Here is a 6,769-nt window from a genome sequence, read left to right as displayed (position 1 = left end):
CGTGAAGACTATGGAGCGCGAAGACTTAGCAGTTTCGTCGTTCTGTGTTTTTCTTTGTTGAGTCATAGGAACCACCGTACTGTTAAGTGGGGTCCAAGAGAACCAGTCAGAATGACTGAAGTGATGCTTAACCAAAATCCTATGTCTTCGAGTGAAGACTATGAGAGCAAATCTTGTCCAGAGTTGGATAAGTCAGCTTTGCTTGTAGCCCAAGTAAAGTTGCCGTGTGTGTTTGAAATCTGACCGTTGGAACACGTGTCAGTTCCTTAGTGACCCAGGGTCATTTCGGACAAATCAGGTCGGGTTGCCTAGTGGCTATAAATAGCCCACCCCCTACAACCATAAACGGTTGGCTGCTCAGAGTTAAAGCACGGCTTTTGTCGTTTGAGAGCAACCCACCTCGAAGCCTTTGAGAGAGAATTCCTTGAGAGGATAAAGCCCTAACCACCCAGAGCCAAAGAGTGTTAGGCATCACTTAAGTCTTCCTGTCTGTGTGATCTGAAGACTTATTACACTTGAGGACTGTGAATCCTCCAGCCGGTTAGGCGTCGCGTTCTGAGCATCCAAGAGTCATTGTGGATCGCCGGTGAACGAAGTCTGTGAAGGTTTGGAAGTCTACCTTGAAGACTTACCAGAGTGATTGGGCGAGGACTGGGTGTCCTTAGCTCAAGGGGAATAAGGTGAAGACGAGGTCTTCTGAGTTGAATCTCAGCCTCCCTAACCAGACGTACAGTTGTCACAGCAACTGGAACTGGTCCAACAAATCATTGTCTTCAACGAGTCACTGGTTTCATCCTTCCCTTCCCTTTACTTACTGTTGGTCCTTGTGAAGTCATTGTACGATTGCATCACCATTTGGCTTCACTGAGTGATTACTTGTTCTGATTGGCTTCACAATATCTTCCTACCTGATCCTTACTGCCTAGCTGCTATTAGTCATTGTGCTTTCACTTCATTGAATACTTGACTATGGTTTGCCTAGTGTAGTCTACCTTCCGCTGCATGGTAATAGGTTTATTTCTATCGTTTGTCTTCGAAACTTACATGTTTTGAAGACTTTCATAAAAATCGCCTATTCACCCCCCCTCTAGTCGATCACTAGCACTTTCAATTGGTATCAGAGCAAGGTACTCCCTTGTTCTGTGTGATTCGGTTTAACCACCTGGAGTTTTAGCTATGTCGACTGCAGGGATAATTAAAGTCTCCGCTGCGTGCCCCGTCTTCGATGGAACTGAATATCCCTACTGGAAGAATAAGATGCGCATGCATCTTGAAGCCATTGATGTCGACCTATGGTATGTCGTCAAGAACGGCGTTCCCAAGGCTGGAGAAGGTGTCACTGCTGCTGATGTCAAGAAGTTCGTTCAACTGGACTCTACTGCCAAGAATATCATCTGTGGTCATCTGACCAAAGGACAGTATGGCCGCGTGAGTGCTTTGGAAACATCTAAGCTAGTCTGGGACTGGCTCTCCAAGGTCAACGAAGGCGTCTCAACCCAGAGAGATCAGAGAATCAGTGTCCTTCGCAACCTCTTCAACCGCTTCAAGAGAAATGACAATGAGAATGTCCAGCTCACGTTTGATCGACTCACTGACATCACAAATGAGCTTCAAGCCCTCGGCGCTACTGAGATCACCAAGCATGAAGTCGTCAAGACACTCCTGAGATCACTTGACAGTTCGTTTGACACCCTAGCCCTGATGATTCAAGAACGTCCTGATTTCAAGACACTCGATCCGTCTGACATACTTGAGAGGCTCAACACACACGAGTTTCAGCTTTCTGAGAAAAGAGACATCTACGGTCCCAACTATGGGCGAACTCGTGCCTTGAAGGCAAAGGCTGTCTCCTCATCTGAAGAAGAATCTGACAGCAGTTCTGATGATCCTGAAGACATTGGAAAGGAGCTTGCTATGCTTGTGAAGAAGTTCCAAAAATTCACCAAGAAGAAAGGCTTCAGAAAGTCTTCACGATCAAGCTCAAGGAATGATGAAGCTTCTGCTCATGACTACAAGAAGAGAACATGTCACAAGTGCAAGAAACCTGGCCACTACATCTCTGAGTGTCCACAGTGGGACAATGAGAACAACAAGAAGAAGAAGAGCAAGGAGTATGACTCTGACGACAAGAAGAAGAAGAAATACTCAAAGTCTTCTTCCAAGTCTTCCTCCAAGTCTTCATCACACAAGAAGAGCTCATCTGGCAAGGCACGTGCGTTTGTTGGCAAGGAAATGGATTCTGAGGAGGAGTCCGCTTCTGAGGAGGCGGAGGTGGAGTCTGAGGAGGAGTCCGATTCTGGCGTTGCGAGTCTGGCTACAGCATACGTTGCCAAGTCCATCTTCAACACTGAAGACAATGACTTCATCACCGACACCGATGCAAATGACAAGGACTACTCCGCTCCTTCCTACTGCTTCATGGCACGCGGTGCCAAGGTAAACACACGCACTACTCACTATCAAACATCTAGTGACGATGACTCTGATTGTGGTTCCAAACCCAGCTACAAAACACTTGCTAAAATTGCAACTGAACAACAGAAAGCTATGGAACACATTCAAAAACTGTTAGACAAAAGCGATGATCTGTTAGACGCTGAAATGACTCGATCTCAGTCCTTAATTGAAGACATAAAAAATCTTCACGTTAAGTATGAGGAACTTGAAAGTCGTCATGAAACGCTCTCAACAACTCATGAAAGGCTTTCCTATGATTATCTTCAAAGGAAGCAAGATCTTGAGAAATTGAGAGCGGCTCATGAAGATCTTCAAAAGGAAAACGAGTCACTTCGCGCCGAACAGATCAGTTCAGCTCAGGAAGGATTTGAACCACCATGTCTTAAATGCATTGAGCGTGATAACGCTACTTCTGTTGCTGAATGTTCTACTGCTGCTACTATTGCAATATCTTCAACTGTTGATGTGGTAACTAACCCCTCTGCTGAGGATACCACTGCTATTGCTGATGAGAATGCTAGGTTGAAGACACTGCTTGAAACAGGGATGTACAAAAGTCTCAAAGGGCATCAGACACTATGTGATGTCCTCAAAAGGCAGATCCTGAACCGAAACCCTAGGAAAGAGGGTGTTGGGTTCGAAAGGAAAATGAATGCTGATGGCTCTTACTGGAAACCTGAGCAGTACCCCAAAACCACATGGGTTGCTGCAAAGGAACCTTCAGCGGATCCATCCACCCTATCTGGCTTCACTTGTGCTAATCCCATTGTTATTGATGAATCCTTTGATGCAAACTATAAACTGTTTAAGAATCAGAATGGTGAAGTGTTTGCCAGGTATATTGGTACTAACTGCAGGAATGGACCGCCTATGAAGAAGATCTGGGTGCCGAAAAGGTGTTTGGAGAATCTTCCTGTGAATGTCATCATGACACCACAGGTGAAGAAGACAAACCCCAGACCACAGGCTTCATACGGTCCAAAGGCTTCATACAGACAGAGGACTCACCTGAGTCGCACTAACGCAAATGTTTTGCAGGGAAACCATACTCAGGCCTGTGAATATGAGCGCGTTTCATCAAACCGCCATGTTCATAAGACCAAGAACTATTCTGCTTATTCTTATGAGTACTATTGTCCACCTGCAAGACTTTTTGCTAGGGCTCCAAAGCCAAAGTTCTCAGATGCTGCACTTAGACTCATTGCTTCGAAGCCACCCTTGAAGATGTGGGTGGCTAAGAAAGCTTAACTCTCTTTTGCAGGGAAAGGTCTCCAGCCGAAAACCAAAATCGTCTGACGCTATTGCTGGGGACCTTAAACATCTTGTAGGGCGCAAGATCAAATGCCCAAATGGTCTTATTATGTACTTTGTTCCTGAATCGCTTGCTACTTGCCCTATCAGTCCTAATCTCGATCTAAGCTTTAATAATCCACTGGTTCGTCAAATGTTTTTGCTTCACAATTCTCTTCGTGAAGCCTATCCCCCTAACTGCACTGTAGGGTACGACACCAGCTGCTTCAGAATGGATTATTGATAGTGGGTGTACAAATCACATGACTGGCAAGCGAAGCCTTCTCATGGACTCAACTTTACGTCCATCTGACAAAAGTCACATCACATTTGCTGACACTGGTAAAAGCAAGGTATTGGGTCTAGGTAGAGTTGCAATCTCAAAGGATCAACACATGGATAAAGTCATGCTTGTTGAATCCCTTGGTTTCAACTTAATGTCTGTCTCAATGCTTTGCGATTTAAACATGATTGTGATGTTTGGAAAATATCGTTGCCTTGTACTAATGGAATCTGACAAGTCTCTAGTGTTTGAAGGGTATCGGAAAGATGATTTGTACGTGGTAGATTTCTCAGCAGGACCACAACTTGCAGTATGTCTTCTAGCAAAAGCTTCTGAATGCTGGCTCTGGCATCGAAGGCTAGGGCATGCTGGCATGAGGAACCTCCACACCCTTGCAAGGAAGAAGCATGTCATAGGCATCGAGGGCGTCAAGTTCAAGAAGGATCACTTATGCGGTGCCTGTGAAGCAGGAAAGATGACGAGGGCCAAGCATCCCTCGAAGACAATCATGACAACGACTCAACCCTTCGAACTGCTCCACATGGATCTTTTCGGTCCCACTCATTACTCAACTCTTACTACTACTGCTTGTCTCTATGGCTTTGTCATTGTTGATGATTATTCAAGATATACTTGGGTGCATATAATCCTCTACAAGACTGAAGTGCAGGATGTCTTCAGACGCTTCGCCAGTCGAGCAATGAACAACTATGGCGCCAAGATAAAGCACATCAGAAGTGACAATGGCACTGAATTCAAGAACACTGGCCTAGATACATATCTTGATACCTTAGGCATCACACATGAATTCTCAGCTCCGTACACGCCACAGCAGAATGGCGTCGTCGAACGCAAGAACAGAACACTTATTGAGATGGCCCGGACGATGCTTGATGAATACAAGACTCCAAGAAAATTCTGGCCGGAAGCCATTGATACTGCATGCCATATCATCAACCGTGTTTATCTTCACAAGCTTCTGAACAAGACATCCTATGAGCTCCTTACTGGCAAGAAGCCAAATGTCAGTTACTTCAGAGTATTTGGCGCCAGGTGCTGGATCAAGGATCCACATCACACTTCAAAATTTGCACCAAAAGCACATGAGGGTTTTATGCTTGGATATGGAAAGGATTCGCACTCCTACAGAGTCTTCAACCTTTTTCACTATAAAGTGGTTGAAACAGTGGATGTGCGGTTTGATGAGACGAACGGCTCACAAAGAGAGCACCTGCCAAATGTGCTAGATGAAGTTCCATCCAGTGAATCAATCAAACTTATGGGAACTGGAGAAATCATACCGTCTGAAGCTCAGCCTGAAGAGGAACTTATCATCTCCGCACCTGATCAACCTGAAGACAATGCTCAGCCTGAAGACAATCCCTCTAACGATGACAATGATCAGCAAGAGCAAAATCTTCGTCCTGTACATCCTCGTGTTGCAAATGAAGTACAGATTGAGAGAATAATTGATAGCATCAATGCACCAGGTCCACTCACTCGTTCAAGGGCAACACAGCTAGCAAATTTCTGTGGGCACTTCGCATTCGTCTCAATATCTGAACCCAAGAAAGTTGAAGAAGCCTTCATGGAACCTGAATGGATTCAAGCTATGCAAGAAGAGCTTCAACAGTTTGAGCTGAATAATGTATGGGAACTGGTTAAGCGTCCTGATCCTCGCAAGCACAATATAATAGGCACCAAATGGATATATCGCAACAAGCAAGATGAGCATGGTCAAGTTGTCAGAAACAAAGCTCGTCTCGTTGCTCAAGGATACACTCAAGTTGAAGGGATTGACTTCGATGAAACATTTGCTCCTGTGGCTAGACTTGAAGCCATACGCATACTGCTGGCCTATGCAAATCATCATAACATTCTTCTGTATCAAATGGATGTGAAGAGCGCTTTTCTCAATGGCAAGATTGAAGAAGAAGTGTATGTTGCACAACCGCCTGGCTTTGAAGATCCAAAACATCCTGACATGGTGTACAAGCTCAACAAGGCACTGTATGGCCTCAAACAAGCCCCTCGGGCTTGGTATGACACACTCAAATACTTCCTGAAGAGCAAAGGCTTCAAATCTGGTTCCCTCGACCCCACTCTCTTCACGAAGACATATGATGGTGAACTGTTTGTGTGCCAAATATATGTGGATGACATTATCTTCGGCTGCACCAATCAGAAATACAGTGAAGAGTTTGGATATATGATGCAAGAGCAATATCAGATGTCCATGATGGGTGAGCTGAAGTTCTTCCTTGGTCTTCAAATACGTCAGCAACGCAACGGCATCTTCATATCTCAAGAGAAGTACCTCAAAGATTGCCTGAAGAAATTTGGTATGCAAGACTGCAAAGGCTTCACGACGCCAATGCCAGCCAAACATCATCTGGGTCCCGACGACAATGGTAAAGAGTTCGATCAAAAGGTATACCGCTCCATGATTGGTTCTTTACTTTATCTATGTGCATCTAGGCCAGATATTATGCTTAGTGTTTGCATGTGTGCTCGATTCCAAGCGGCACCAAAGGAATCGCATCACTTAGCTGTGAAGCGAATTCTTCGATATTTGGCTTACACCCCAACACTAGGATTATGGTATCCAAAGGGCTCAGAGTTTGATCTGGTTGGATTCTCGGATGCTGATTATGCTGGTGACAAGGTGGATCGCAAGTCTACATCAGGCACATGTCATTTTCTGGGACGATCACTTGTATGTTGGTCTTCAAAGAAGCA

The sequence above is a fragment of the Triticum aestivum genome, chromosome 7A (genome assembly GCF_018294505.1).
Source record: "Triticum aestivum cultivar Chinese Spring chromosome 7A, IWGSC CS RefSeq v2.1, whole genome shotgun sequence".
In the NCBI taxonomy this organism is placed as follows: domain Eukaryota; kingdom Viridiplantae; phylum Streptophyta; class Magnoliopsida; order Poales; family Poaceae; genus Triticum; species Triticum aestivum.
Note: the sequence above shows the minus strand (reverse complement) of the source record.